Consider the following 12,142-nt stretch of genomic DNA (forward strand, 5'->3'; position numbering starts at 1 on the left):
AATGATTTCATGTGTTTCTATTGTATGTTTTCCCTTTCATAGATTGAGTAGAAGAAATTTGTGTCTATTGTTTTCATTCTGAATTCATTAGTGGCTGCAAATTTTGAGTTATTTATAAATTGCATCAAAGATATTTAAAAATACATAGAAACCAGGTTCCTGATCATCTCTAAAAAAAAATCGAATAGCAAATTTGTGGTACAAGAATTTGAGTGCAAGAATTTCTTCGTTGCAGTAACAATGTGTTTCAATGGATTGAGGATTGAGTATACATTGGAGGGAACTTTGAATTTATGTACTTGGAAAGATAGAATGGAAGTTGTGTCAGATGACAATGGAGTATTGGAGAACACACAAACAGATATTCCAAAACCAACAACATCAAATACATAACAACTGGCTCAGTGGAAGAAAGATACTGCAAAATCAAGGAAGATTATTCTGGAGGGGGTCAGAGATCATGTGGTTTCAAATTTTCATGACAAGGAGACTCCATTTCCAATGCAGAAAACTCTCACATTTATATTCTAAAGTAGAAGTGATGCCAGCAAATTGGCATTGAGAGACAAACTCAAGAACATTCAAATGGGTAAAAATGAAATTGTTGTTCAATTCCTATCAAGATTCACTTGGGTGAGAGATGAACTTGGAGAAGTTGGAGAAAATGTGCCATTATCTGAATTTGTGATCTTAATTAGCACTCCTTGGCCTTCTGAAATCCTGACACAATTATCAAGATTTAATTAATGGAAGAGACAAGATCCCAGATTGGGAGAGACTTTGGTCTAATTTGGTGTAGGAGGAGATTAGAAGAAATGTTGGAGATGGTGTCACATCCAAAACTGATGAGGAAGAAAACTTTGATTTGGCAGGAAAAGGAAAGAAAGTCAGATGAAAGAAGGCCCAAGGCAAGGCAGAATCTAGCTAGCACCATGGCAAGAAGAAATATCTCAATAAAATTAATTTTTTTCACTGCCATGAGTATGCACATTATGCAACCAAGTGTCTGCACAAGAAATCCAGTAAGAAGTCCATAGGAGCAGCAGGAGGTGATTCTCTCACATCACGGTTTGAGTTGGATTTCACCCTCATTACATGCATGGTAAGTATTGTACGAGGCAACGTATGGTACTTAGATTTTGGTGATTCATTTTATATGACAATAAATAAGGAGTTCTTCGGTAGCCTAGACGAGAAGGACCTATAATTACACATAGAACTTGCATATGATGGGAGGTATACTACCGAAGGGATTTGAACTGTCACCTTTAAGAGGGAGTCAAACTATCATCTTCACCTAAAGAATGTAATGTATGTGTCTGGTCTGAAGAAAAAATTAGTTTCTTAAGTTGTACTTGAATACCATGGATATGATGTGGTGTTTAGTAAGGGGAAATATTATCTAAAGCATGTTGCTACTAGACAAGTAAAAAAAAATGGTGTTCGGGTTAAAAATATCTACACACTAGAGGTGGATGCATGCGTTGCATTGAGCAGTAAGGAAGAACATATTCAGGGCTGAGATGATGGAGAGCTCTGGCGTAGGTGCATGGGACACCTACACCATGGAGCTTTGAAAATAATGCAGTAGGTCAAGCCTGGTCTTCTAAAATGCACCCTTGATCAACATGATGTTTGCAAGGGATGCGCTTTTGGAAAATATGTTAAATCCTCCTTCCAGAGCTAAGATAGCAGGGTTGGAGCCATCTTGGAGTGAGTTCACTCAGATGTGTGTGGACCATTTTCTACAGTCTCAGTTGTAAATCATAGATATTATGTGATCTTTGTAGATGATTTTTACTGCAAATGTTGGATCTATTTTATGAAGAAGAAATATGAGGTTTATTCAAAGTTTTTTGAATTCATAGCCTTAGTTGAAAATGAGATTCGGCATAAAATTAAATTCTTGAGAAGTGAGAATGGAGGAGAGTATGTGTCTAATGCCTTCAAGTAATTATGTGCCAAGGAGGGTATTAGAAGGGAATTGATTGCACCTCACAACCCACAGCAAAATGGGGTTGCATAGAGGAAAAATAGAAGTATTGTGGGAGTTAGAGAAATGTTGCATGACCAAGGCTTTCCACTACCCTTGTGGAAAGAAGCTTGCAATAAAGTTGTTCACTTGCAGAACATGAGCCCTCACAAAATTCTTGGAATGATTACACCTGAAGAGGCTTTCTATGAGAGGAATCCATATGTCTCCAAATTTCACGTTTTTGGATCCATAGTATATTGCTATGTCTCCAAAGATAGAAAGAAAAAATTGGAGCCCACAACAAAGAGGGGAATCATTGTAGGATACACATAGACACCCCATATTTACTGGGTGTACATGCCTTCACTCAGGATGACTGTGTTGAGGAGGGATATGAGATTTGATGAGGACAATGCCATGAGGAGTTGTCTAGAGTGAGAGTTGAGCATACCACCAGATGAGGAGCCTCAGTCACATCCACAAAGTCATATCTTGCTCAAAGGCAAGAGGACATTCTAGGAGGATGATGTGGAGCAGCCACATGTGGAGGAGTAGAAAGCATACTAAGTGGAGGTTGTTGGGTGTGTGTTATATTATTTCCATGGTATTTTATAGATCCGGTCAAGGGAACTATGGTTATGATCTAATCCAGGGTTAATGGATTGGGGTTTATGGATGCTTCAACATGTATATATATGTATTGTAACATTGAAAGGAATACAATGAAAAATCAATCTGGTAGTCTCGGTTTTGGGATCCAGGGGGAATCTCTGTGTATATATGTTTTATGTTTTATGCTCTTTCCATTGTTTATTTTCTGTCTTTTTAGAATTTGTATGCATGTAATTTCTGTACAGGGTTAAAACCTTTAGAAGCACCCAATCACACAGAGCCTTCCATAGAAGGGAGGAAGAGGACAAGAATGGTTGATATGTTGGTGTAAGAAGCTTAGGAGCAAGTTCAAGCTCTTAGTTCCTCACACAAACAGGGGATATCACCAGGCAAATATACCAGATATATGGTACTCATGTTAGAGTTGATTGATTATGAGCCATCTTCTTTTGAAGCGGTTGTTTCCCAGCAGGAGTGGGTAGATCCCATGGTGGATGAGTATGACTTTGTCATGAATAATGATGCTTCGTAGGTTGTGCCTTGACCTGAGGGAAAATATGTTATTGGCTCTAGGTGGTTTTATAAGGTGAAACATGCAAATGATGCGAGTGTTGAGAAGTACAAGGCTATATCTATGGCAAAATCTTCTTGCAGGTGGAGGGGATCGATTATGAGGACACATTTTCCCTTGTGGCAAGATACTCATCTATTAGGATCATACTTGCATTGGAAGCATAGTTTAGGTGGAGGATCCACCAAATGGATGTTAAGACTACCTTCCTCAATGGAGTGGTTGAGGAAGAGATATTAATTGAGCAACCTGAGGTATTTGAGACATTTGACAGGGAGACGCATGTGTGTAGACTTAGGACAACACTCTATGGTCTCAATCAGGAATCTCGTGCTTGATAAATGCGTATAGATTCTTATCTCAGCTGATTGGGGTTCACTAAGAGTGGAGCAGATGCCAATCTCTACTACATTATGGTAGAAGGTTGTATGCACATCTTAGTCCTTTATGTAGATGATTTGATATTGACAGGAGATGGCAGATTGATCCAATCTTGCAAGGAGGACTTTGAAAGAGAGTTTGAGATGAAGGATATGGGTTTGATGCACTACTTCCTTGGTTTAGAGGTGTGGTAGGGAGAAGGAGAGTTATTTGTTAGTAAGGGGAAGTACACCTCTAACATCCTTTCAAGATTCCATATGTAGGATTGCAAGCCCATGGACACTCCTCGAGCTACTAACTAGAGGAAAGAGGATGCTTCTACAGGAGAGGCAATAGATGGCATTATCTACATATAGTTGGTGGGCTATGTTGCTCCCTAGAGATAGTTCCTGATTGTAAGGGAACTAGTTCCTGAGACATCTTAAGATTGATGAAAAATTATTAAAATTAGTGGTTGGAGGGACAAGACATGAGGGCTTGCAACAAAGCTTCTAGTTCTGAAATCTTGGATTTCAAAATAGAATGGCTAGAAAACTCTTAGGGTTGCAGGGTCTTTGGATTGAAGGAGAGGTTTGAAGAGAAATAAAGAGGGCGAAGTTTATATCCAGGCAATTACAAATCTAAATATAACTTCTTCGGAAAGAATAATGAAAGACTGAGAAGTTGTGGATGAATTCCTCGGATGTGGAGCGCTTCCTTAAGGGTTTCATATTTAGATGACATGAGTACCTACAAGTAAATTCATGAAAAAATAAATTAAAATAACCAACGACATCTTACACTGCCCAAGAGAGGTAAAAAACATAAATGAATGTTGAACACAAGAAGAAAAACAATTCCTGCAATCAACCCCAAAGTTGGAATCAAAATTTCTTCGAATTCGTTGATTTTAAAGAGATTTCATTATTACAAGTAAGTTATGAAAACCAGAATCTAAACCCCTACAAAATATTTCTACCGGAATTTTCTTCCCAACCCCTAGTCCTAATTGTCTAACTTTCCTAATCAGTTTCAAAAATTGTGATGGGAATAGTTATAGAAAATTGTCACTCTTTAAAAATAAATAAATAAAATAATTAAAACAAAACTATATATATATTAAATACAATTCCATTTTAAAAATAAAACCTCCGCCCTTTAAAATTTTACATTACAAACATTAAGAATATTGGGCCTTTAAATTAAAAATAAAGTGGGTGTGGACCCCGTAGTTGTCCTATTGGTGTACGTTGGCAAAACCATATGGGTGGCCATTGAAAACCATAAAAAGCCTTCGGGAGCACTTCTTGGCGGTTTCCAGAGATGAGGATAGTGGTGTCAAAACAAATCCTGGCAATCGATCGCTTTGTTGGGCAGTTTAAGAAAACCGCTCCTCGGGACCTCTCTTATTCTTATGCTTCATGTACATTGACCCCACGGGATCACATTGACGCTGGGAAAAATGCTATGAACTGTCGATTTCCTTTACATTCGTGAGGTATCTAGAAGCTTACTATTATTGTGATGTTCGACTATATAACAACGTCTTTATTCAACTATACAATGTATTCATATGAACTCTATAATAATGGATTGTCCTTGAACATATCCTCAATGCTATTTTGTAGAGAACATTTCGATCAACAGAATAGGCATTGGATCAACATTGGGGACAAATGCAATTACTTCCTTGTATTTTGTTACAACAGGGCCATCACTTTTCAAAAGTGGCCATTTCTCTGTTGTGATTAATGTATTGGGCCCAGTGGCAGAATGATGGTCGGTATCTCTCAGAGATGGATCAAAATCAACTGCGCAATATGCAAGATCATCAAGTTTTATGCCTTCCATAAATCATATCAAAAACTGATGAGTATAATCCAGTGGTCATATAGATGAGCAACGATTTTCTTTCCTTCTCTAGAGAAAGACTCTCCAAGACGAGTATCTAGTGAATAGCAAGCAAGCAGAGAAAAATAGGTTGAGATACCTCCTTGGATATTAATATTAGGCATATAAAAATATTTTTGTCTTCCCCATCAAAATAATCTAGAAAATGAGTAAATATCATCAAAACAAGGTGACAAAGAATATGTTCATAAGGATATATCAAACTGGAGAATTCAACCTTCAAAAGTGAAACTTGCAGCCCTAATGCAGCTATGACATCCATAATATTTGAGACTAATTATAACATCTCACATGAAGTCAAAATCTATGGATGCTCAAGGAGAAATTCCATTACTTTGTGAAACTCCTTTAGATTTTTCGGTGACAATTCCCTGCATGGAATAGATATAATTTTTTTCCCCTACTAAAGAGGCCTCTAGAAAGGGTGAAACATTGAAGGGCACCAGTGGTACAGATGTCGATAAAATGGATGTTTCCAACCCTACCACCCTTGAGCCAGGTGACGAAGTATACATATGGAAAGAAAAATTGTGAATGACCATAGCGAGGAGAAGAATGTAGTTCTTCTTAGAATGAGTTCTCTCACTCTCGCACACTATTAACATATGCCCTACATATGTAAAATATAACTACTAACAGCCCAAAGATCATCAACACCAAATATTTCACATTCAGAACTTAATATGTTGTTTAAGATGACATACCTTGACTAACAGCGGAAGATGTAATGGCTGCCATCTTCTGTCTTCTGTCTTCTGTCTTCTTCTCAGAATTCTGTTTCTCTCCTCTTGCCCTCACTTCCTTATGTGTTTCTTGATGGAGAAGAATACAACTCTTGTGTGGGAGAGAGAGGACCCAATCCTTTATATATTTAACTTTAAGTCTGGTACGTCCATCATATACCAATTCAACGCTTTAATGCTTTAATGCTTTAATGCTTTAATGCTTTTAATTATAGAATGACTTAATTAGTTGGGTCACATTAAGATTTAGAAACTTCCATTTAATTTCTAACATTCTCCCACTTGACCCGACTATTCATAATATTAAGTGTTGAACATCATACCATGATAAATTGCTGAGAGTTATGGCGGTTGTGCACTATTAATTCAATGCATTCCCTTCCATATACTACAATACCAGCAATCCATCAATTCATACTCATAATTTATATAAAACAGCATAATGGTCCACATAATGTCTTATATCATAATGATTAAACATAATATCTTTATAAGACTCTTTCTTGTTTAAAATTACATAAAATACGTACTACTACATTAAAACAAGAGACACATAATTGTATATCAGAAACACATAAAAGAGCTCAGAATGTCACACATCAATTATTATTAATACAACCAAGACCCATTCTTTGAACATGTTCCTTAAATTGTCTTGGTTGTAACCCTTTCGTCAAAGGGTCTGCAATCATAAGTTCTGTCCTGATGTGCATGATTGACACTCTTTGTTTCTGAACCTCATCTTTCACAACAAGATACTTCAGATCTATGTGTTTGGCACCTTTAGAGTACTTGTCGTTCTTTGAGAAAAATACTGCTGCAGAGTTATCACAATAAATTTTCAGCGGCTTGCTAATGGTGTCGACAACCGCAAGTCCTGAAATAAAGTTCCGCAACCATAACACATGAATTGTGGCTTCAAAACATGCCACAAATTCTGCCTCCATAGTGGATGAAGCAACGATAGTCTGTTTCGCACTTTTCCATGATATGGCACCTTGAGCAAACATAAACAGGTAACCAAAAGTCGATTTCCTAGTATCGATGCATCCAGCAAAATCTGAATCGCTATATCCAATCACCTCTGATTCATTGGATCTTCTATACATGAGCATGTAATCTTTCGTGCCTTGTAAGTACCTCAAAACTTTCTTTGTAGCTTGCCAATGTTCCCTTCCTGGATTACTTTGATACCTCCCTAACATACCGACCGCAAAGCTGATATCCGGTCTAGTACAGGTTTGAGCATACATCAGGCTACCAACAACAGATGCATATGGAATTGATTCCATTTCCTTTCGTTCAACATCATTCTTAGGACATTGCATGAGACTAAATTTATCACCTTTCTGTACAGGAACTATCCCAGGTGAACACTTACTCATTCCAAATCTCTCTAGAATCCTTTCGACATATCCTTTCTGAGACAATCCCAATATTCCTTGTGATCGATCACGGAATATTTCTATTCCAATCACATAGGATGCCTCTCCCATGTCTTTCATTTCAAAGTTCGTTGAGAGAAATTCCTTAGTCTCACGCAATATACTTAAATTATTTGCAGCAAGCAAAATGTCATCAACATAAAGGACCAGAAAAATAAACTTGCTCCCACTGATCTTTAGGTATATACAGTGATCAACCGTATTTTCCTTAAAACCAAAAGATGTAATAATGGTATTGAACTTAATATACCACTGCCGGGATGCTTGTTTAAGCCCATATATTGATTTCCTAAGTTTACACACCAATTGTTCTTTACCTTCTACAGAAAAACCCTCAGGTTGATCCATATAAACATCCTCGTCGAGATCTCCATTCAGAAAGGCTGTTTTCACATCCATTTGATGCAACTCCAAATCATAATGAGCTACTAATGCCATTATTATTCTTAGTGAGTCCTTTTTCGAAACAGGAGAAAATGTCTCCTTGTAATCAACACCATCTATCTGAGTGTAACCCTTAGCAACAAGTCTAGCTTTATACCGTTCGATATTACCACTAGAGTTGTGTTTGGTTTTAAAAACCCATTTACATCCGACTCTTTTACAGCCATGTGGTAACTCAACGAGATCCCAAACTTCATTCTGTTGCATGGATTTCATTTCTTCTTTCATGGCATTAATCCATTCCTTTGACTCTTTACTTTCTACAGCATGTGAAAACGAAACTGGATCCTTATTGATTCCAATATCATAATCTGATTCTTGCATATAAACCACATAATCATCAGAAATAGCTGACCTACGATTTCTTTGAGGTCTTCTTAATGCTACTTGTTGTGGTTCATGCATATCAGTATTATGTAAGTCATTTCCTTCAGGAAGTACTTCTTCATTTATATGTTGTTCATTATCATCATGCTGTTCTACAACAGCTGGAACAACATTTGGAGTAATAGTAGATGGAGGAACTATTCTAGGCAATGTAACATTTACCCTTGTTTCCTTTATTTCTACTATTTCTCTTCTAGTACTCCCACTGACTTCACCATTCTCAATGAATCTTGCATTACCAGTTTCTACAATTCTTGGACTATGATTAGGACAGTAAAACACATACCCTTTAGATTTCTCAGGGTAACCTAAAAAATACCCACTGATCGTTCGAGAATCTAATTTCTTTTCATGTGGATTATAAATTCTCGCTTCCGCTGGACAACCCCAAACATGCAGGTGTCTTAAGCTAGGTTTCCTGTTAGTCCATAACTCAAAAGGAGTCTTTTGAACAGCTTTACTAGGAACCCTATTCAACAAATAATTAGCGGTTTTGAGAGCATACGACCACAAATTCTTAGGTAGTGTAGAATCTGACATCATACTCCTAATCATATCTATTAACGTCCTATTGCGCCTTTCTGCTACACCATTTTGCTGTGGTGTACCTGGCATTGTGTATTGCGCACATATGCCATGACTTTCGAGGAATTTTGCAAATGGACCTGGACACTGGCCTGACTCATCATATTTACCATAATATTCACCACCTCTATCAGACCTTATGATTTTCACCTTTTTATCTAATTGCCTCTCAACTTCCTTTACAAATGTCTCAAGGACATTCACAGATTGAGATTTTTCATGAAGCAAATAGACATAACCATAACGGGAAAAATCGTCAATGAAAGTGATGAAATACTTTTCTCCATTAAAGGCTGGAGTGTCCATAGGTCCGCAAATATCATTGTGTATTATTTCAAGAAGCTGGCTGCTTCTAGTGGCTCCTTTCTTATTATGTTTGGTTTGTTTGCCTTTAATACAATCCACACATAATTCTAGATCACTAAAGTCCAAATTTGACAAAATTTCATTACTTACTAATCTCATCATTCTTTCTTTGGATATATGACCTAGTCGTTTATGCCACAAGAAAGCAGAATTTTCATTCAACCTGCTACGTTTACATCCAACATTATTTACTACATTCAACAAGGAATTCGCATAAGTGTCATTCAGTTTCAATTTATATAAACCATCAATTAGAATACCAGAACCAACATTATCAATATTCTTATATAAATCAAAACAACCAGATCCAATCATACATCTAAAACCAGAAATATCCAATTTACTTGCGGAAATAAGGTTTCTAGATAATGAAGGTACATAAAGGGTACTGTATAAGTCTAATACATATCCACTTTCTAGAATTAGACGATAAGTCCCAATGCCTTCAATTGAAGATTTCATTCCGTTTCCCATAAAAAGAAAACGATCTTCATTTGGATTTATGGTTCGGATCGTAAGAAATCCCTGCATATTGTTGGAAACATGAGTTGTAGCACCAGTGTCAAGCCACCATGTATTAATAGGAACTTCAACTAAATTTGATTCAAAACATACGAAAGATAGACAACCTGCAAATCAAAAATGAAATAACTATAAGCTCATAACTAACGCGATTCAAATGTAGACGTAATAGTATAATATAGCACTCCTTTGGGTAGATACTATCTTATACTTAACATAATTAAATACCAAAACATAAGTAGGTAATAAATATATTCAATTAAATAGAACTGACATCTTTGGATGATCAATATTTATTTAATCAAAATATCTATCAAACCTCATCATGTCAACTAGTTATAGAACAAGACTTTCCTTTGGGTAAGTTCTCAGGTTCTATCATTAGTGACGCCAGTTTTTAATTGGTATTATTATAACTGGCAATTTCTATCAATAATCATTATGTCACTTATGCACTAAATGATTATTCTGATTTTGACCACTTTGGTGATTAACAAAATCATAAATCTCATGTGCATAAATAATTTGCAAAACAACATTCTGATTTTGACCACTTTGGTGATTAACAAAATCATAAATCTCATGTGCATAAATAATTTATAACACATACCTTATGCAAAACAATCAGTCATAGAGCAATTACTTTTATGCCCAAATTTCAAACAATTATTTTGCACCAGTAAACTTTACCAAAACAGTAAATGATGCACGAAAAGACCCAATTGAAACCCCTTTATTTCATACTTCAAATATTCAGATCATGCATTTCTAAACACCCAATATTGGCGGCCTCAATCTGGTCCCATGTGACCAAGCTCCCAAAGACCGAATCCGCAATGCCGCGCACTCAATAAAATCTTAAGGCCCAATGGTCTACCGCATGTAATGTTTTCAATAAAACCTCCAGATCCAATGGCCCATCGGGAAACCCCACCGCGTCTTACTATTTATTGGCCAGCAAAGTACAGGTTTCTTCCATTATAGCGAGCCAAGAAATATATACACATTACATATATAATAAACCTTAAGTTGGTGGGAGTTCAGCATCACACATTTAATGAGAGGAACAGCTAACGCAAGTGGAGATGTGAATGTTTATGGAATTGGGTATCCGTGAAGCAGACGGAAATTTTAATTTCTTGGTCGGTTTTTTAGTTGGATTTCAGAGGTCAGAGGATCGAATCCATTGGCTTTGCAGTTGTTTTATGAAATGAAAAGAGCAGGCGTCAAACCAAATCAGTTCACCTTGACCAGCGTGAAAATCTTGCTTTAATACATCTCCACGCCATCAATTATACTTACTACTTGCAAATACTTGAAAATTAATGCATAAATATGACATCACGTGCATAATGGGAGAAACAAGTTCGGACATCACTTCAGAAAATCGAAAAAGAGTACACAGTTCAGTCAATGGAATTCGGATCCGCCTGAGAGGTAAAGTGAAGGACGACCCTGTTCTCATTTCAAATGGCCATACCTACGAGAGGGAAGCGATCTCGCACGAGTTTGCCAAAGGCGGATTGAAGGATCCCATTATAGGCGAAGGCCTAAAGGATGGCGTTTTGACACCGGCAGCGCAATTACATGGCTCGGATTTTGAAGGCAAGAATTGAGCTTGAAAATCGAAACGATGCTGAGCGAGTAAGGGCGCTTACGGATTTGATTAACATCATGAGTAAAGCTCAATTGCAATCATAGGAAATATTCAGTTATTGATTTTCTCTGATACCAAATGTAAAATATAACTACTAACAGCCCAAAGATCATCAACACCAAATATTTCACATTCAGAACTTAATATGTTGTTTAAGATGACATACCTTGACTAACAGCGGAAGATGTAATGGCTGCCATCTTCTGTCTTCTGTCTTCTGTCTTCTTCTCAGAATTCGGTTTCTCTCCTCTTGCCCTCACTTCCTTATGTGTTTCTTGATCGAGAAGAATACAACTCTTGTGTGGGAGAGAGAGGACCCAATCCTTTATATATTTAACTTTAAGTCTGGTACGTCCATCATATACCAATTCAACGCTTTAATGCTTTAATCCTTTAATGCTTTAATGCTTTAATGCTTTTAATTATAGAATGACTTAATTAGTTGGGTCACATTAAGATTTAGAAACTTCCATTTAATTTCTAACAACATATGCATAGAGTAAGCATGGATAATCCTTCTCCATTTTCCTCAAACGTTCACAGGTGATCGCCTTGTCGATCCAC

This window comes from Pinus tabuliformis, chromosome 6, assembly GCF_031772625.1.
Source record: "Pinus tabuliformis cultivar Carrire ecotype Pingquan chromosome 6, CPIR1, whole genome shotgun sequence".
Taxonomy (NCBI): Eukaryota; Viridiplantae; Streptophyta; class Pinopsida; order Pinales; family Pinaceae; genus Pinus; species Pinus tabuliformis.